Source organism: Pungitius pungitius, chromosome 13 (genome assembly GCF_949316345.1).
Source record: "Pungitius pungitius chromosome 13, fPunPun2.1, whole genome shotgun sequence".
In the NCBI taxonomy this organism is placed as follows: domain Eukaryota; kingdom Metazoa; phylum Chordata; class Actinopteri; order Perciformes; family Gasterosteidae; genus Pungitius; species Pungitius pungitius.
The window spans coordinates 1,781,966-1,803,428 of record NC_084912.1 but is presented as its reverse complement, the minus strand read 5'-3'; positions in this window follow the sequence as shown (position 1 = coordinate 1,803,428).

Here is a 21,463-nt window from a genome sequence, read left to right as displayed (position 1 = left end):
GTTTTACCCTGAGACTTAAGCACTTCATGCGTTTTCATTATTGAAAAAAAAAGGTCAACTTCTAGATGTTGGAATTGAAACCTGAATGTCATCATTCCCTGAAACATTTCACAGGTGTGTTTCTAGGTCACCGGATGTGTCCTCTGTGAATACCACATGCCAACGGCTTGACTGTAAAATTACATTTGACATACCTGTATGTTGCATTTTCTGCAATTCCTGCAGTGTGAGGTCCAAAATCTAGTTTCACACTGGTTCAAACGTTCTCCTGCTCGCACCAGACTGAATGAGCTCATCGTTCCGCCTCGTTTAAAAAAAAAACGCACTCGTTTTCTCGTCGTGTGGGGGGGGCGAACGGAGTAAATGTGGTACCCCCCCCCCCCAGGGGAGCCTCGCTGCTCCTGCCACATGGGCGTCTAATCTGAGGAAATGCGCCGGGGATGAAGTGCGAGTGACCTACCGAGGCCTCGGGCCCCGCGCCGCGTCTTCTTATCTGCGGCGGCCCTTCAGAGCGTCTCTCAGCGTCTCCAGAAGGACGCCGGCCCACGCAGCAAACACACGAGCAGCTTCAAAGTCAGTGAGAGCAGGATTATTGCTTCAACCTAGTGACATCACTGCCAGTGAAGCTTCTATTTAATTGAATTTGCACAACTGGATGAATTTTATTGTACTGTATCCCATTAATATGTTTGACTACTAACAAATTGTTAGATGGGCTCAACATGGAATGTGAGAGGAGATAGAGACCAGACAGCACATGTTTGAGTAGTAAAACCTCTCATCTCATTCTGTGGACAGTATTTTAAAACAGTGTTCAAAAGAATGACTCAACAACACTTAAATAGTCATAAATGATGAATGGTGAGGAAACCTGAACTCTGCAGCATCATCTCCCGTTGATCAGTAAGATCTTTATTGTTCTGATTACCTGATCCATGTTGGAAAATGGCGGCAAACGGGGCGTTTAGACTTCATTGAGTTCTGGATTAAGAATACAAACTGCATTTGCATACCATGATTGACTTTTTTGTAGAGCATGTCAAAGAGGACCTGTGGGGGCCGGAAACTGGCCTAGTTTGGTCTTTTTTCAATTTCTAGAGGGCGCTATAGAAACATTCCTTTATACACAAACGTGAGACCCAAAAATTATCACATTTTTTAACAGTCCGGATATCCATGCCAAAATGAACAACTTTTTGAATATGATAAAGGCCCCAAAAAGGCCCGCGGTTTGTGAGAATAATAATAATAATTACTTGAAATACAATAGGTTCCTCTATGACTGGTCGTAGCGAGGACCCTAATAATAATAATAATAATAATAGTTGCTTGAAATACAATAGGTCCCTGTATGACTAGTCGTAGCGAGGACCCTAATAATAATAATAATAATAGTTCCTTGAAATACAATAGGTCCCTGTATGACTAGTCGTAGCGAGGACCCTAATAATAATAATAATAGTTCCTTGAAATACAATAGGTCCCTGTATGACTAGTCGTAGCGAGGACCCTAATAATAATAATAATAATAGTTCCTTGAAATACAATAGGTCCCTGTATGACTAGTCGTAGCGAGGACCCTAATAATAATAATAATAATAATAGTTCCTTGAAATACAAAAGGTCACTGTATGACTAGTCGTAGCGAGGACCCTAATAATAATAATAATAGTTCCTTGAAATACAATAGGTCCCTGTATGACTAGTCGTAGCGAGGACCCTAATAATAATAATAATAGTTCCTTGAAATACAATAGGGTCCTGTATGACTAGTCGTAGCGAGGACCCTAATAATAATAATAATAGTTCCTTGAAATACAATAGGGTCCTGTATGACTAGTCGTAGCGAGGACCCTAATAATAATAATAATAGTTCCTTGAAATACAATAGGGTCCTGTATGACTAGTCGTAGCGAGGACCCTAATAATAATAATAATAGTTCCTTGAAATACAATAGGGTCCTGTATGACTAGTCGTAGCGAGGACCCTAATAAAAAGCGCCTCTCGGCTCAGAGTTTTCTCTTGATGATTAACCCCTGTGGCCTTTCTCTCCGTGTTACGTTGTGCGTTAACTGTGCGTGTGTCTGTGTGCGTTAATGCATTCGTCCCACTGTACAATCGAGTCTCGTGAGTCAAGTCTCCGGCTCGAGGAAACCACACCTCGCACATGCTTCAAAGTCGGTGAAATTGAAATACACGACGCACTGTTTGATACAAGAGTGCGTGTGGATTAATGAAAACATCTCCAAGGCACGCGACACTGTTGTGCGTCCGCGCGTGTGCGCGACGTCGCTCGTTCACTTCACCTCAAAGTGTTTTGCGCGTGAATTTGTGCGCGTGTTCAGTTGCTCCTTTGTTCTGCAGCCTCTGATGTTTGTGTTCTCCCCGGGAAAAATAAGGCCGGCCCACTGTTTGTGTGTCTGTATGCCCTGTTGCGTGTGCGTGTGCGTGTGTGTGTGTGTGTGTGTGTGCGCGTTGGCCCAGTTAATTGAAAAGTGCCACGGTTGTAAACAAGCTGAGAAAAAGGGCGAACATTCCTCATGTGGAACTGGGGCTCTACGCAGCGGGGCGGCTGTGTGTGTTTGTGTGCGTCTGTGTGTGTGCGTTCGGGGGGGGGGGGGGGGGGGCTTGTCAACCTCAGATGGCAGTCACTTATCTCGGGCACTTGCATCATGACGTCTCCCCTCTCATCCCCTCCCCTCCTCGGCCGTCCTCACTTCCCCTCGTCACGTCTCATCATCTCTGCCCCCCCAACTCCCCGTCCTTCCTCCCCCCTCCCTCCCTGATCTCTCCTCATCCTGACATCTGATTGGCTGTGTCCCCACTGACAGGGTGACCCATGACTCCGGCTTACGGTTTGCGTTTTATGAAGCTGTTTACATGAACGACTTTGTCTCCATGAATAAATCCTCTGCTACAAAACAAGTCAGATTTAATACCTCGAATAAATACCTCAGTACTTTTGTTATATATTATACAGTATCTGAACATGTTTCCAGCAGAGATGCAGTTTGTTTTCCCCTGCAGACACTGATCCTCAGCTGATCGCTATAGCAACGGGGCGTGAGGCTGAATCCCGCCACCGGATCCGTGTCACCTCATCCGTCCCAAAACCACTAAAAACATCGACCCGATGAAAGTAAAACCTGTGTGTGAGATCATGGCCGTTCATCCCCTGAGGACCATGAACATCAGATTCATCTTCACGCTCTGATGCCACATAAACTGTGCATAAAGAGTTAATTAAACATTCATATTAAAGAAATGACATCAACTTTCCCTTCAGATTAAAGGTCGGAGTAAAAATCAAGAGTGGGTCCATCGCTCTCAGGTGGAACGCGTTTTGTGGGTCTTAAAACTTTAGAGGATAATGAACACGTTAACGAGCAAGTGTGTGTGTGTGTGTGTGTGTGTGTGTGTGTTATACTGTTCATACTGTATCTGTATTTCACTAGAAGCTGTGGAGAAGTTTCAGAATGTTACTGGTTTTACATCTATAATGTGAAAGTGAAAAATGCCTAAAAATGGGTGTGTTGTGTGTGTTTTGGTGTGCGCGTGTGTGTTTGTGTGAGTAATGGATTGTGCTTTGAAACCCGTCCCAGAGGAATAGCTTCAATTTGCATTATTCTCAACACAACACAACAATTCAGCCAAAGCTGTGTGCGCGCTTGTGTGAGTTTTGTGAATTGACACATTTGTTACACTTAACATCTTTTTAAGGTTAGAAAATAACACAAAGTGTGTCTTATTAGCATATAACTTTACGTTGTTGGTATGAAAACACTAAAAGTAACAATAGAAGAAAAAAAGGAACTTAACAAAATAAACGTATTCAAACAGTTAAATGACAAATGAGCTTCACAGATTTACTGATTATTACAGTACACGTAAAAATGTAATTTGTGTTTCTTTGTCCTTCTCCAAGTGTCAAAGTAAAGCTTTTTTAAATGACATCCCATTGGTTGGTTGAGCAATGTGGGCAGCGACAGGAAACTGTATCTAGGGATTCAAAGCAATTATTGCTTGAACAGGATATCAGGACATAAATCACCAAAGTCTCTACTTCTACAAAACCGCAGGCAGGAAAACCAATGGAGCCCCTTGTGGTTTGTGAGTTGTGTTTAAACTGTTCATTTAAAATGCATAAAGCATATTAATAGCAGAGAAACATCCCAGAATATATCTTAACTTAAAAGACACAGAATGAAAACCTGAGTGAGTAAAAGTGCTAATGTGGTGTTTGTGTGTCTCACATTAAACACGATGCACACACACACACACACACACGCGCGCGCGCCTTGCGTTGGCAGAATGGTGTGTGTGTGTCAACGAGAGGAGGAAACAAATGGATTTTGTGTTGCTTCTGTGTGTGAGTTGATGTGTGTGTGTATTTGTGTGTGTGTGTGTTTTCCCATTGGTGCATTTGCATGTGTGTGCGTTTTTTTATGAGTGTGTGTCCTCCCTGTTGCCACAGATAGCAATTTAAATGGAGATGGTTCCTTGCTCCTATTTAGAGACATAGAACAACCCCCCCCCCCCCCCCCCATTATTTGTATTATTATCCCTCTTTTTCTCTATAGAGTCTTATATTTAGATGTATGACATCCACTCCAAAGTTATTTCTTCAAGTACAATAAAGGCATTTCTGTAGGGAGCTCTGAGCGTGTGTGTGTGTGTGTGTGTGTTTGTGTGTGTGTATGTGAGCGTGTGTGTGTGTTGCACCTCTCACTCAGACAAAGTGATTGAGGCAGAACATTCATCTTTTAGAACCCCTACATCTCTGTTTCCTTGTGATGACGGTTGTGTTTCATAATGCAGCTTCTAATCTAACTGCACACACACACACACACACACACACACACACACACACACACACACACACACACACAGATGATTCTCAGTTCAGTTTCTGAGCTGTGAGGTGCGCACCCTTCGCTCCACACCTCACTTCCCTCAGACTCGCGTCACGGCGAGAGGCCCTGTGATTACGCCTCTGTGTGCGAGGCATCGCTCAGGGCGGTTAGCGATGCCGGGGGGGTGTGGGGGTGAAATGGAGGGGGGCAGCCTGATGAAGAACCATCTGCGGCTCGAAAGCGGTACGGAGAGAAATTGAAATGTGGAGAGATGGCAGCTGCTCGGTGGCGCTCCGCCTCGCCGGGTCAAGCTCTCCGGGCTGCTCGGTGGCACCAGACGGCCACAAGGGGGGCGTCTGCGAGGCGTCCGGCGCCCTCCTTCCACGCCCAAGCCTCGCGCCCCCCCCCCCCCCCCCCCTCCCCGCCCGCGGGCGGGCTGGGCCTCCCCTCAGCACCGGTACGTTTGTCCATTGGCTGTCAGGACACTCTCCTAACGTCCCAGACTCGCTCACGACCAATCAAATGCAGCCGCTTGATCGGCGGCCTGCAGCGCGCGGCAGCGACGCGGCGTGAATCCATGCGGGTCACTGTGAGACTGCAGCAGTATGAAGAGCGATTGGGCCAGACGATAATCAGAGAAGCACACGTTGTGGTATGAGTTGGGAAGAGACACAATGCTCTTGTGGGAGGAACCTGACCCGCTCTCCGTGTGACGGGTCCACCAGCAGCTGAAGGTCACCTCGCCAAACGCGGCGACTCGTTCCCCCTGAAACGACTCGGTCGGGGGGGGTTCTGATGAACTCCAGGCCGTCGGGGATTTCGATTGGGTTGACTGAAAATGCAACCATCTGTAAACAGTTTATAAACTCCATGCTTGAAGGTCACTAACTCGACTCGGCGGTTGGGGGACGACTCTTTGACAAGAAGATGGTTGTGGAGCAGGTGGGACGTTTGGAAATGTAAGGTGACACTGCTGATTAGAGGGTTCTGCCACCTGACGGTTGTGTCTTTACTGCTTAGCTCGGTTAACACACACACACACACACACACACACACATGCACACATGCACACACAGAGGTCGTGTCTTGTTAGCTTCATTAGCCAACTTAACTCTGTCTCTTTTCTTTTTTCTTCCCCTCAAACTGACGCACAGCCACGAAAACACCGGCTCCGCGGTTAAATCAGGTCACCTGACGCTTACTGTGCCTGCGCTCGTTAGCCTCTCAGCATGCGCGCACACACACACACACACACACACACCTGTCCGTCCACGTCTAGAACCCTGGTTGCTGTACGGAGACACACACACACACACACACACGCGCGCGCGCTCCGCATGCGTCTCATCTTGTTAGCGGGATAATTGACAGCTGGTTACCAGGTGGTTCTCTTCCCACTGACAACTCAAAGTCTTTTATTCGAGCTACATGAGGAATTTTTAAAACAGCGTATTTCAGTTCTAGTTTGAATTTAAAAAGAAAAGCACCGTCACCCTCAATCAGAACTTTTCTCACATCGAGGGTGGAGGATACTTGAAAACCTACTATTTTAGTATTTACTTTTATTATTTGCATTAGTATTTAAAAATACATAAACAGGACAGAGATCAGAGTGCAGGAAGAGGCAGAAAACCTGCAGGGCGTATTTTAAGCAAGATGAACATGACTGAAATATTGTCGATAAAAAACAAGCATAGTCTTCTGTTTTTTGTTGGGGATATTGGTTCATACAACTCAAATAAATATTATTAGATGAAATATCAAGTATCTGAAGACGTGAGGGGCCGATATCTGTTGCACAGACTGTATTACGATTCCAAAGATGAGGACTGTTTTCATGCTGTGGAGTAAATATGTACAGGAGAAGAAAGACCAACGTCTTCAAAAGTGAATTTCAAGATTTTACACTAAAGGTCAATCCCATCTAGATTTCAAAAGGCTGGAGTTGTGGAACCAAAATGAGAACCTTTTTAAACCCTGTTCATAATCCAACAGACTGATGGTGGAGGAAGGAAAGGCAGCAACACTCTGACGTACAAATGCCTCTCTGTGGTCCTGATGTCATCAGAGAGCTTCAGGACAGCAAAGAGTGGTGACCTTTGTTCACTGATGTTACAACAGATGCACCCAGCGACAGGAGCTTGAAGGATGGATTGTGTGTCAATCATTATTATACAGCCTGGTGATAGCTTTTCTCATGACACATTTAAAATATATTCTCTTTTTGCAAGTAAGACGTCTGTACGTCCCACCAGGAGGAGTGACGGCGCCGTGCACGTGTCTGTGCATGCATGGAAAGGCATGGAAGGGCATGGAAAGGCATGGAAAGGCATGGAAAGGCATGGAAAGGCATGAAAGGGCATGTACAGGCATGGAAGGGCATGGAAAGGCATGGAAAGGCATGGAAGGGCATGGAAAGGCATGGAAAGGCATGGAAAGGCATGGAAAGGCATGGAAGGGCATGGAAGGGCATGGAAAGGCATGGAAAAGCATGGAAAGGCATGGAAAGGCACGGAAAGGCATAGAAAGGCATGGAAGGGCATGGAAAGGCATGTAAAGGCATGGAAAGGCACGGAAAGGCACTGAAAGGCACGGAAAGGCATGGAAAGGCATGGAAAGGCATGGAAAGGCATGGAAGGGCATGTAAAGGCATGGAAAGGCATGGAAGGGCATGTAAAGGCACGGAAAGGAATGGAAGGGCATGTAAAGGCACGGAAAGGCATGGAAAGGCATCGCCGCAATGCAGAAGTTATTAAGACAAGCCACAGTCGGTGGGAGCAGACCTGTTGCTCCATGCGACGTCACGGCTGTGTGGCAGCATCCCGTCGGAGCCGTTCTCCTGCAGAGCAGATGTTCATCTTGGAGTTAATAGAATTTGAATTGAAAATTGAAAAGATCCAAAGTCTGCGGGATTCAGCAGATGGTCTCTGCAAAAACACCAAATTGAACTTGTTAGTGACTGTTCATTAGTCATGTTTTTCATTTCCACCACCAAATTTCAGACATTTTGAATTTTGAGCATGAGAAGATTTTTCTGCTCAAATCATCGTTTATTTGAGTTTCACCTTCTAGCTGAAGAGCAGGAGGTGAAGGGAAGGACTCAATGCAGGGCACAGTCCCAGGATTACAATTACACACACATGCTGACACAAGATGGAGACATACACACACACTCATGACCCCCCCCCCCCCCTACCTGTCTGAGAGCTAACTTGGTTGCACGTGGACGCTGTTCTTCATCCATCAGCTGTGATGTCATTGATACTCGCCAGGCATCACGTCTGCTGACATCTCCCTCTCCCTTCAGGGCACTTTGTCCTTGCTCCAGGAGCCGTTTGACCGATGATGATGGAAGTGATTGTTTAGGCGACCGACTGACCGAACATGCATTAATTACCGGCTATGAAGTGGGTTTTTTTCATCTTTTATTATTCATTATTTGAATTATTAAAGGGCCGTATGGGTTTGATTCCCTGGGCGGGATATTGTGTTCACACACTCACGCCTTTGAGATTAAGCTCTGCTGATATCACACACAAAAAAAGGAAAACTGTATATTTCAAAGTTATGTTGTGGGATATTCCCCAAACACCTGAATGGCCCAATGAATTAAAGACAAGAGCAACTGAGAACTACAACTATTCATCAAATCATGTGTATGCTGGTTGTAACTACTACTATTCTATAGTTAATCCATCACATTACTTTACCTTTCTTCTGGGTAATGCTGTGGCCGACCCAGATATACTGTATATTATTTATAATAGCATTAAAATAGCTTTGAGCTCATTGTGTCGGTTCCAGTCAGTCGGGGCATGCGATATATATATATATATTTAACATATATATAAAGGCCGAGTGGCAGCTCATTCTAAACAACGAACGCCACTTTATATTATACATTATTTGGGCTTTTTTTATTGGCTGAAACCTGATGTTTTGATCTCCTAAAACAAAAAGCTGTGCCGCTAAATCGCCAGACGCTTAGCGAGCCTCTCGTGGCCTCTGTCAGCTGATCCGTGCTCGACGAGACACCTTATTGACTGCGTCACTTCTGCGAGGCAACTACATCTCAGGCTGTCCGTCATTGCGGCGACCTTCCCAGCCGGAGTGGAGGGGGCACCAACGGAGCGGCTGCTGTCAGCTAATCCATACCATGTAATCAAGGATGGGAGCCGGTGATTACCTGTCCGTGGTGCGGAGGTATCGTGGCGTTCACTTGAAAAGGCCTCGTTATTGAGATCCAGGTGTGAACCGCAGCCTCGACTTAACTAACAAGTGAAGATCAGAGCATGCCGAGCTTCGTGCATGTCCTGCATTTTTAAATCCCCCAAAAATAAAGGAAGCTACTTCCCACGTAGGGCTGAGCCTTCCACCCTCCATCATCTTCCATTTGAGTTGACGGATGGATTGTTTATTTTCGCCCGAGGGCTGCTGGCTCGGACCAACACTCATTAGAGCCTCTTCCTGCAGGATGTCAATTATTAATCCACTCGTTTATGACCTTCTAGTCGAATGAACGCTCCGTGGCACAGAGGGGGGGGGGGAGAATGTGGCAAGATTTATGAATACATTTCGGAGAACAAATGGTTTTCAATAAAGGCGACTTTGGCCCTTGGAGGAAGCCTTTCATCGCCTCGTCCCTCGTCCCAAGATGCTGAAAAATAAGATGGGACGTAAGACGGCTCATTTCATCATTGGCGGGGGGGGGGGACATGTCGCAACGCAAAGGAGCACAGAAACAGAGAGGAGCTGGGCGGGGGGGGGGGGGGGGGGGGTGTCACAGGACAGGTCAATGATGTAATAAATACATGATGCTTTAGAAAAGGTGTCCCTTCAACGTGTATACTTCAAATAATCCTGTTTTCTCCTCATTACACGGACTTGTGCTCATGTTGTCATACTTGAACAGTTTAATATATTTTGGTCTGTTGGCTGCTTGAACCCCGGTTTGTGACTTCGGGTTTTATTGAAGCTTGTGAGACTCTGTGAGTTGATTTAGTTGATATTTAGGTTTGAGATTAGATTCATGTAAAGTAGCTCAACCTCATAGCCAATCAGAAGTTGAGGGCAAACTTCTGACCAATGAGACGTGCCCGGTAACAGCAGGAGTACAGTCTGACTATCTTTCTATTTAAATCCATCTAATGTGTGCATATTGCTTAACAATAACACAATTTGGAGTGTGTGTGTATGTATATTCTCTAAGAACTCTTAACAAAAGGAATGTGGTGTATCTGGAACTATAAACATGAAGATTGATATACAAATAAACTAAAACATATAAGTAGCATCAGTTTTATAATAAAAAAACAACTGGATTAGGATTCATTAGGAAGCATTTTTCTAGTTATGGTCAATACATATATCTTGGAAAATGCATATTGTGTTACAGAGGGACGATTGGAAAGCAGGAGCATCTATTAGAATGCAGTCTCACCAGGAGGGGGGGGGGGGACGCTGTGAGGAACTCAAAGTCAAAGCCTTCTCGCGAGGAACAAGAGGAAGGCTCAAGCTTTCATAAAAACGTTGTTGAGCTCACATAAAAAGACGATTAGATCACTAAACTCTTTGATATCAAAGAAACAGTTATTGAGAAACTAATAGCGAGGCTCTCCGGACAAATGAACACTTCGTTCAAACAGCTCGGAGATGAAAGAGAGGCGGCGGGCGAGAGAGAGAAGAAGAGAAATGAACCCCGAGCAACGAGGCTAACGGGACGAGACAGCACGCCATCATCTCCAATGAGAGATCTTCTTCAATAATGCAGGCCGGGCCTGAACTAACCAACGCTCTCAGGTCACACCATTGATGGTTCCCCATCTCACCCCCCCCCCCCCCCCCCCCCAAACGGACCACCCGGAGCAAAGGGCCCCCGACCTGGTCCTCTTCTCTTCTCTCACCAAGCAGTAACAGCAACAGAGCCATTAACACATCCATTAGAAACAAATGAGAGGAAACCAGTGGACTTGTCGGTGCTGATCCCGGAGCGCACGCTGCCCCCCCCCCCCCATTTCTTATTTTAAATTCATGAAGACAACGTATGGCAGGTTTTTGCGTTTTGCTCATTGCATCTTTCACTCATTTGAAACCACGGTTGTTTTCACAATTTCTTTGTATTTTTCACTTGGCATTTCTCATCCATATGAATCAAAACCGTTTCACTAAATATATTCGGAAGAATGAGGAAAAGGATAAAAGACAACAGGAGGTGGGTCGATCAAAAGGTTATTTGTCTCATCACAGAGTAAACAAAAGTATTTAGTGCGTCTTTTAGGTAAGTTTGTCAAAATATCTCTTTCTTAGGTGTAAGTGTGTCTCCTAAAAAAATCTTAACCTTCTGAGTCTTGTGATTTCAGCTGTTATTTCAGATTCATTCATGCTAAGCTCTCTCTCTCCCTCTCTCTCCCTCTCCCTCTCCCTCCCTCTCCCTCCCTCTCTCTCTCCCTCTCCCTCCCTCTCCCTCCCTCTCTCTCCCTCCCTCCCTCCACACAACTGTAACGTAGCTCCCGCTAAAGGCTACAGATGCCAAACTGTGTCACACAACATTAGCCTCCATTTGCAAAGAAATCTACCTTGCCAGGCTATTTGCTTATATTTAATGACCTGACAAACCCTGGTAACACAGGTGCCTTTTACCCACGATGCATCTGTGACTTACGAGCTCACCTCCATAGGTTTTATGCTGCTTTGCTTTACGTCTTTCCACCACTGAAGTTTCTTTCTCCTCCTATTTTTCCTTTTGAGGGCCTTTTGTGAAAACCTTCCATGTTTCAAGTTAAGGACTTTTCCTCTGCTGAAAGTCTCCGAATCCCAATTTCGACGGTTATATTACAAATTTTCTTGTATCTCAAATAACATTTTTCTGTTTGTCACAAAGTGGTTCAGAGCCCAGAAAAGACTCGATAATCTGCTCTTCTTTCACACTAATTGGATTGCTGGAGGCAATTTCCCCACGAAATCTGGTTTTCTACATTATTCATTAACTACGTTTTGGCTACGCACACATTCTGTTTAAGAAAAAGGGTGTGACTCACAGAGATAAGATATTGTATTTGTGTTAATATATTAATACACATTAAAGGCCTCTCTGAACTCGCCTGATGCAGATTACTGCTTGTGAGAATCAATTAGTGCACTGTGTATACAAGGAGTCTTGGATTACAGGTCCGTTGGCTGCAGGTTACTCTTTAAAAACAACAGAACTGTGTCTACGTGAAGCAGAGTCTGTGATCTCTGCAGAGCGTAAACTTCATTTCATTCATTTCTTGAGTCCAATCCACTTTGAAATGCCCCGGGCCACCAGTAACGTAATCCTTTGATTCTCACTCAGTGGCTATCATTTATTTTTACTTCAAAAGAGTTTCAGTGTCTGTATTTAACCCAGCAGAAGGTTATCAAACAGTTCATGAAATGATCCTGTGAAATGAAGTTTAATGATAAAACGCTGCGCTGCCTCACCGGAGCTTTGCGGAGGGTCATTGGTTTGATTTTTTTTCTTCAGATGTGAACACAACGTTGATTTTAAGTCAAGATGATAATTTCGTAAAACCAAGAAACACTTAACAGTTAAATACTGTGTTTGGTCTATTAGTAGCAGATCTAATTATTTCAATGTGCGGGTGACATCATGTGATTGTATGTGTGTGTGTGTGTGTTTACGTGTTTACGTGTTTAGGTGTGTGTGTGTGTGTGTGTCTGTTTGTCCCACTAATGGGTATTTTTTTTATTGATGAATCCTCCAGTCATGTGGAACTCGGTTTACCCAGAATGCAATTGGCCTTAGGGGCGCCATGGCAACGCAGTGAGTGGGATGAATGGCATTACAGCTACCTGCCATCACACAGCTGGAGGGGAGAAGGTGGTGGTGGTGGGGGGGGGGGGGGGGGGCAGAGAACGAGATCGTTTGGGGGACACAGACAGACGAGGATGTGATGGTGTTCAGCAGAAGGACGAGAGACAAAACGTAGAAGACAGAACGAGGGAGGATGCTGTGGACATCAGGGACGATTAATGCTTTGTATTCGACATGTCGGTTACTAACACAATAAATATGAGTTAAGAACGAATAAAAAACACTGTGCTCACTCTTTGACATATTTATTTACATCAAAGATAATCAGTCAGAACTGTGTGTTATTGTTGCTGCTGAGAGGTTCTCTCCACAGGGGGCCTTCATCGATATTTACATCAATGTTGCACTCCAGGCTGCGTGGCTGTTCATCCCATTTAAATAAATGATCAGATCCTTCAGAACGAAACCAATACGGTCAGCACCAACCGGGATGACGTCACACGGGACACCGTAGATGTCGAAGGGACCGGCCTGCGCCGACAACCACAGCCTCTGCAACGACAGCGTCATCAGCTCACTGCGCCCCCCCCCCCAAAGCTCTCCTAATTTCATCTCCCCCCCTGCGGAATATTCAACCAGACAAAGGAGACGGATGTTGAATCTGTCTGATGTTTGCCGAGGGGGGGGGGGGGGGGGCGCAGCGATCGCTCTCCATGAATGCAGCAGCTACAGCGGTTTTATTAAGTGCGTCCAGCTGGTTGCGGCGAAGCGGAGCGACACAAAGCAAACAATAAAAAAGTACCATGTCACAGTATTTCATCCGCGTGGATCTCAATCCCGTCACTGGTGTCCTTCCCCTCGCCCCCCCCGCCGAGGCCATCATCGGGTATCAGCGTGCGACTTCACCTTGGCGGTCTCCTTACTGTGGACAGGTAATGGATACGCATGCAGGTGAGTGCACGGCCAGTCACTTCATATTGGTTTCACACACACACACACACACACCTCAGAGTCTGTTAATGCTGCAGACAAAGGAGACGCTGATCGATCGCTGGCAAGGCCGGACATGAGAAAAGCACTAAGTCAGAAAATAATGCCCCACACACACATACACACACACACACACACACACACATACACACACACACACACAGACACACACACACACACGATCGCAGGGCGAGTCAAACGCTGATTGAGGCGGGCGGAATGAATGTGAAAGGCTTTAGAGAGCCCTGATGACGGAGGAAAGGCCCGGAGACGTTCCGCTGGCGGATCACAAGGTCTGACCGGTGTGTTTGTTCTGGCTGGGGGGGGGGGGGTCAGCAGGTAGTGAGGTGTCAGCTGGGGGAGCTTCTGATGGGAGGGATTCTTGTTTTATTATTCGAGTACTTTGAGTGGGTTTAGTTTATAGAGTGTGTTTAAAGGTAAAAGTCATTTTAATCACTATGAAAGCATTGGATTTCTTATGATATTTGTAATCTTAACATTGTAACATGGACATTTGCAGGATTAGGATTATTATTGCTTGAAACAGAGTATTTTTACAGTTATTTTGCTGCCGTAACTTGAAGAAAAGCTTTCATATCTCCCAAAATAAAAACAACTTGTATGTACTTTTCTTGTAACTTTTCTTCTGGGCATTCGAGGGATGAAGTAAAATCCCAAGATTAAAGATTCATGATAACTCGCTGCACACTTTACGCTGCACACTTACTTTAGTTTGTCCTTAAACACGACATTTAAACTCCTCTTTGTGGACGGTCCGACTGCTCCGCCCCTCGGGAACACACACACGCGCATGTGCACGCGCACACCAACCGAGAAGCAAAGGGCTGGAATCAATGCTCTCAGCAGGACCTGAATGGACCCGGCGAAGCCGGTTAAAACCATTAGCCCTCTAATGTGGAACGGCATCCCGAACGGGGGCCTTGACACACGCGGTGAATACCGGCTGTCCGCGGCTAACTTTATTAGCAACGTGGCCCCCAGCTGCTTATGGAAATAGCGTTAGCCGCAGGATCGCAGGGAGAGGGCTAGCGCGCTAGCATGGGCTTTATAATGGAAGTCAATCGAAGTCAAAGCGCACACGAGAGTTTTATAATTGCGGTCGACTTCCCGGGCTCCCGAAATGATGAAACACTGCGTGTAACACAGGTGTGTGTGTGTGTGTATTTCTGCACGTGTGTCTACACACACAGCATGTGCAGCAGTGAAAGCGTGTAATTCTGATGTTGACCCGTTGACCCCATTTAAAGCCGAATGTCCTTTCTATGAGTGTCCCGAGGGACAGACATCCGCACGTTGGATCCCACTTGAGCTCTCCCTCTGCGTGGGGCCCCCGTCCGACACGTGAAGGTAATATTTATCGACCCTCCGGAAATTAATTAAAAAACCGACCGTTAGGGCTTAAAAGGCGGCATGGGTCTCCAAACTGCGCTAATCCATATTTTTCATATGACCAGGATGAAAAAAACAACACGGAATTCCAAAGATGTCGATCGATACGACGAGCCAGCAGAGACCTGACTCTGACAATCTCCTTGTGTCCTGACAGCGGTTTAATATCGTCAGCTTTGCTGTGTTCTACTCACCCTCCACGTCCCCACTGAACCCTGTGGCATCAGCGGCTTTGTTATTCACAAACTGAATCCTCTTTGGCTTCAACACAATCAACGCGAGTTAAAAATAACGTGGTTCAAGAACAATAAAGACATCTCATCTTTGCTGAAATATAATAATAGTCCTAATCAAAAGAAAGTACTAGTTTGGGTAAAATATCCAATAATGCTACTTTGAAAGCTAATTGAAGGGTTTCGTGTAGTTAGACAATCAAAGACCACTGTTGGACCCTGAATGAGCTGCTCGGCAGGCAGGTGCTTTCATGGAGGACGTCGTACAGTTCCGTGGGACTTGGATACTGTACCGTGGCCCCCATGCAGCCACGATGAGCCCAACATCAATCTCACAACATCTGTGTCCCTCTCCATGAAGAATAAGCCCTGCACATGGAAACCAGCCCATCACGCAGCACGGTATTGGCTCAGTGGAATTGTGCATTATGTTTGAAAGCTCTGCACCTTTGGAGATAGCAGAACAAGTGAAATCCTTTCATTTGTGAGATAAGATGTTTACAAAATCAATATAATTGGTGCTTTAGTTTGGAATATGTCATTGCACCTGGGGAGAGTATTAACATAGGCTGAATCCCTCCATCCCACTGTGACACATACTCAAACAGCTTCCCCCCCCCCCCCCCCCCCCCCTCCAAACTGAAAAGTCTTTGTGGAGGACGCAGGAGCATGAAGCTGATCAAACAGGCCTCTAACCGCTCCAGACGTTTGCTGTAGAGACGCAGCTTTAGAACTTAACCAGTATGTGTGCGGCACCATGGATGGGGGGGGATCGAGAAGGGGGCCGGGGGCGGGGGGGTTAGACTACACAGGGGTTTGTCGGCTTTGAACAAATGGATGGTTCCTTCGAGCGTGAGGTGTGATAAAATGTTACGTTGGCCTGCGGTTCCTTCTGGCTCTTTGAAAACCGGACTTGGGCTCTTTTTTGGCCTTTTTGGCCATTTGCTCCTGACACCTGTCATTTGTGCCACTGATGTTCGATACACCCACCAAACCAACACCGTTCCATCGTTGACGAGACGCTGTCAGGCGGAGGGTCAGAGGCAGCTGGGCTGGTTGTGGGAGATAACGCGGCCTCCTTGAGGGTAATTGTCAAAAAGGGTGGACATTCAACCGTCCCTGACCCTTCAGATTCTAATGAATTACAAAGTATGGGGGCCGAATAAAAGCTGCAACCGAGGAGGAGCTCCTCTTTGTTCCTCCAGAGACGGGTCGGCAGGTAGAAAGACCCCGGCGAGCTCGCGGTCGGCCGCGACGGGAGGCAGCGATGTCTTTGTCCTCCTGCCGCTGAGTCAAACCCAACCCGTGGACGAATGTGAAGAAAAAAAACGGTCCCACTTCAACAGCCAAAGAAATCTACCTGTCGGCATCCGGCGGGCGGCGGCGCACACTCGACCAGAGGAGGTCGGCACTCAGCTCGCGACCTTGGCTGTCGCCTTCGCTCTCCTTTGTTGTCACTCTCGACTACAAGGGGGGAGGAAAAAGCCAAACAGAAGTGCCTCAATGATTGCCAGAGCGCAGCCAAAGTCAGGGGGGGGGCGAGGCGGGAGGGGTAGTCAGGCGGAGGGGGAGGGGGAGGGAAAGGGGGGGCAAACTGGTGAGACGAAAGGCGCCGGATTCCCATTTACTTTTCATACTTTACTTCCCTTCATCTCCGTCCGAGCGTACGGTTGTGTTAAAGGCTCGGGAGACGAGATTCCAAGTGGTGGAGACACGAGTCATCCCGAAATCACACAGGAGCTTCTTTTTTTCGTTTTTTTAGCAGGAGCAATCCGTTCTACCAGTGAGAGTGCAGCGCCTCCTTTGCATAAGCACAAACCTGCTTGGATTTGGGCCAAATTTAGCATGGTCACCTGCTCGTCCAATTTAACCAAAGTCTGCAACTCAAAGGTGGACACGCTGAATGAGAGCATCCATCGGAGTTTAGACCGCTGACATGTTTTCACTATCCAGAGGCAAAGTGAGATCAAAGTGAGATCAAAGTGAGAGAATTTGCGTCAGGTGGACAAGAGGATTGGAAAGGTCAAACAAATGGAGGACTTTCACTGTGGAGACCACTAGCGTTGTCCCGTATGAAACTTATTTCACTTTAGTATTGCACAACTTCTAGATTTTACTCACGGCAGGTACAAAAGAAGCAAAGTGATCTCTAGCAAAGCTTAACCAGGTAATTTGGTTGTAAACAAATGCACGTAACAAGGCAAAAAGACACTGTCCTCGTCACAGGCACGTCTCAAACTGACCCCGCAGCCCTCCAATGACCGACCTTCCCTGTTTCAATAGTCGCGCTGTTAGTGTTTGCTCAATATCCAGAACCACTCCGGGCTCATCGCTACTCAACGTCTGGCCTTCAGAGAGCAGACGAATGCTTTTATCGGCTGGACAACATGTCCCCAACGGCCGCAGAGACTCCTTTCATCACGCTGCAATCGTCCGCTACATTAGAATGCAGGAGCGATGACATTTGCGGCGTCTGATTGGATCGCGGCGGTGCAGCGCGCCGGCTCTCCGTCGCATGCTTGAAGCGGGCAGCCTCTCGGTGGGCTTTGATGGGGGGGGAGGGGGGGGCTTTGATCCTCACAGCTCTGACCTCGCCTGCCCTTCCCGACGTCACACACGCCGAACGGCGGCTTGCCATCGCTGTCTCCGGGTTTCAGTGACAACATCCGCCCCTTTTATAGTCAGCGGAGGGCCGAATTACATGCGTCTCTCGGCGCCATTACGGTCGGGATTCAACATGTTTTTAGGGAATTTCAATCCGCTTACTTGTCCACTCATCAAGTAGGAATGGTCTTATTTTCTAGAGGATTACTCATAAGTTGGAAGAACTCACGTGTTAAATTTAAATTCAAGGCTCTGAAGGTACGCCCCGTCCTGTAAAGAAGAGAGGTCTTTGTAATGGTTACTCAGAGCTTGATAGTTTGCAGTGGGGGGGGGGGCAGAGTCTTGGGCTATGCACATGAAGTGTTATTCGGTGTCGGTTGTCCAGCAGGGAGCGAGGACGGCCAGTCCAGGCGCACAGACGATTACTTTAGTTTTTACTGAAATGGTATTTCCATTCAAAAGCCCTTTCGACAGTTTGCAAGACGTAACCATGGCAACCAGATGAGCGCACGGATGAGCCACCTTTCAGCGACTCGCGCCGCTCTCGCGGAAAGACAAAGGACGGGGAGGTCTGAAGGGACGGAGACACTTTGAGAGGGACAGAAAAGGCCTCGATAGGTCGCGAAGGAAGAGGCGGATCAGAGAGAAACGGATCCCAGACACATCGGAGACGAGGGCACCTTTAAGTGCTCTCGTCTGCTTGTCTTTTCTTTGACGAATGGCGGACGAAATGAAAACGGAGGAGGGACGAGGGACGGCAAATAAACAAATAATATCCTATCCCGCTATTAGTGTGTGTTTACGCTGCGTGTTCTGCTCCTCTGTAACCCAGTGATGCTTTTTGCTGATAGACAAACCTCCCCTTCCCATTGACGAGCAGGAACCGCCGTTCATCCGTCTCCCCTCGCCGTTGATGTTTGTGTGTCCTCTCCCCTCGCCGTTGATGTTTGTGTGTCCTCTCCCCGGCGCGTCCACGGGGTCCATTACTCCGGCAGGCTGGTAATTATTCCGCCAGCGCTTAAAGTGCAGCTCCCTTTGAAGATGCTCTCATCATCCAAATAGCACTTTAATCAACGGCGCGTCCCCCGCTCGTCTCACAGCCCTGCGAGCGGCTAATTAACCAAAATTCCGAGTGAGGCCGGGGGGGGACGGGCGTGCACGTGGGTGGTCACGGAGGAATACACCAGGCGGGGGGCGTGGGGGGTGGGGGGGGACAATGGAGACGCCCGAGGCACATCCGAAGTGGACAGACCATGCAGATGCGATGTTCTTGCCGTGGCCTCTCAAAGCGAACCAGCTTCTTTTAGGGATGATCTAATAATCCTCGATGCAGCACTAACGCTGATAAACCAACCCAGCGGACTGCAGAACAAACGCCGCGATGCAGAGATACGCTGGGGTTTTTATTTTTTTATTTCAATGTGCAGACATTACACACACTGAGTATATTGCTTCCTGACAAATTGCCTCTGTCAGGCCATTAAAGCGCTTCGCGCTGCCGGGATCTAAATTCGGCGGAATTTCAGCTGTGAAAAAAAGCTCCAGACAGTCAGATCCGTGTTGAGAGCTTAGCTGTGATTACTCAAAGAGAATCAGCGAGGGCACTTATGATTTTTTTTTTTAAAAAGCCAGCAGTCTTGGTTGGACCTCCAGCGGCGTGGAGCCGACGCCCGGGGTTTGAAACACACGGACAGAACGGTTCTTATTTTCAACCCACTCGAGGTCACAGATGTTTGATTTCAGCGAGACGGGTCGACGTTTAGAAAGTACAGATTTATGCTAACGAGCTGCATCCCTTATTTGGTCCGTTCTCTCCTCTTATGCACGCCGGTCCACGTTTGTACGACAATTATAGATGAAACATGGTCAAGAAGTTAAAAATGTGCTCTACTCACCTTTTTCTCTGATTTGGGTGAGCAACTAGTAAAGAAATCGCACACACGTGCACTTTGTGGTAGGTTGTCTCACATTAAAAAAGTAAAAAATGCATCAAAACTTGTGGTCCAATTATAGTTGTAGCATCTGAACTCTGCAGATGAGGTGATTAAACTCAAGTCAAACTTTTAAAAAACATTAGGAAAACAAAAAGTACACAAAGTTCAAAGAACAAAGTACAACTAAATGCAAAGAAATGAGTGGGAGGAGGAGAGCAGCAGTGCAGCAGCGAGGAGGCGCAGACAAATTGAATTCATAGTCTCAATCGCTTTTTGGTTCTATGTCTCTTCAATAAAGCGAGAGGTCCACTCCAGCACATTTTGAGATGCAGAGACGATGGGACAGACCACGTAAGCTCATCTTTCCTCTTATTTTGAGTGCAGTTTGAAGAATTGACCGATTGCACCACACATGCATCAGTTATATACATACATCAATTGATCGTGAAGCCAAACTTGCGTGTTCTAATACGCCCGTTTCCCAGGATGCAAAGCAAATGTTCCCCTTGGGTCTCTGGTACGAGGGGCTGAATAAGCTTGGTTTACATTTGGAGTTGTGACTCACTGTCCTAAACTGCCCTCTTGTTGTGGTCAAAGCGCTCTTTGTTCTTTGTTTGGCTTTTGAGGTCCTTGCACTTTAAAGCCACAAAACAGGTTTTCCTTCCGCGTGCCAGTGGAATCTGATATAAATGACTAATGAGTGGATAAATTCCACCAGCAACAGCACCGTTGAAGGCCTGGCAGAGAATTCATATTCCTCCGCTGACATTTGCCTGCAGCCCGTGACCCGTGCGGCAGGTTTGGCACGCGTTGTTCCCCAAAGGAAGAGACAGTGGAAATGCAAAAATAAAACAGCAACAAGCAAAACAGAACTCGATCGTAATCATGTGTACCGTTTTTAAAATGAGCTTTTTTTATTTGCTTAAACAATATCAGCTGGATTCATTCAGATTAGATTCATTTCAGACCAAATTACACATATTATATTGAGTGACTTTGTTTGGATAGTATATATTTTAGAAATATAATAAACAAAAAAGTAAAAAGCTTAATACTTACATTGTATTTTCTTTGAGTTTCAAACACTGAACGTTAACTTTCTCTTTAACTGGTCTTCAATACGCAAATTTTCAATATACAGAGCTTGTTCAAATGCAACGAGATCCACACTGATGTCAGCGCTCTGAGACGGATGTTCATGTTGTGGGAAGAGAAGATGTGGAGCCCTAAAGTCCTCTAGTCTACCGCACGCGGACAGGTGCCGTAACTCTTTTTATCGCGTTAAAGACGATATTTCAATGGAGAAAAAAAAACAGCACGAATAGGAAATAAATGATGGGAAAAATAATAAAGCTCACGTTGTTTAATTCTCCTGTTTATGAAGCCTAAACCTGAACTCTTTTTGACTCTTTTCACAAAAGCAGTTTCCAGATATGCAACTCTCTGCGAGAGGTTTTAATATCAAGTAATTACTGAATATGTGTCTGCTGGGGGGCACAAAATCGGCTCCACGTTGAAGCCGCAGCGAGCCCTGTTTACTGGTCAGACCCGATATGACGTCTATTGGCCCCCTGGAGACGACGCGTCTCAGCAAAGCCGAATCGATGACGACGGATTATGGGCCATGCGGATGAGGAGCGGGG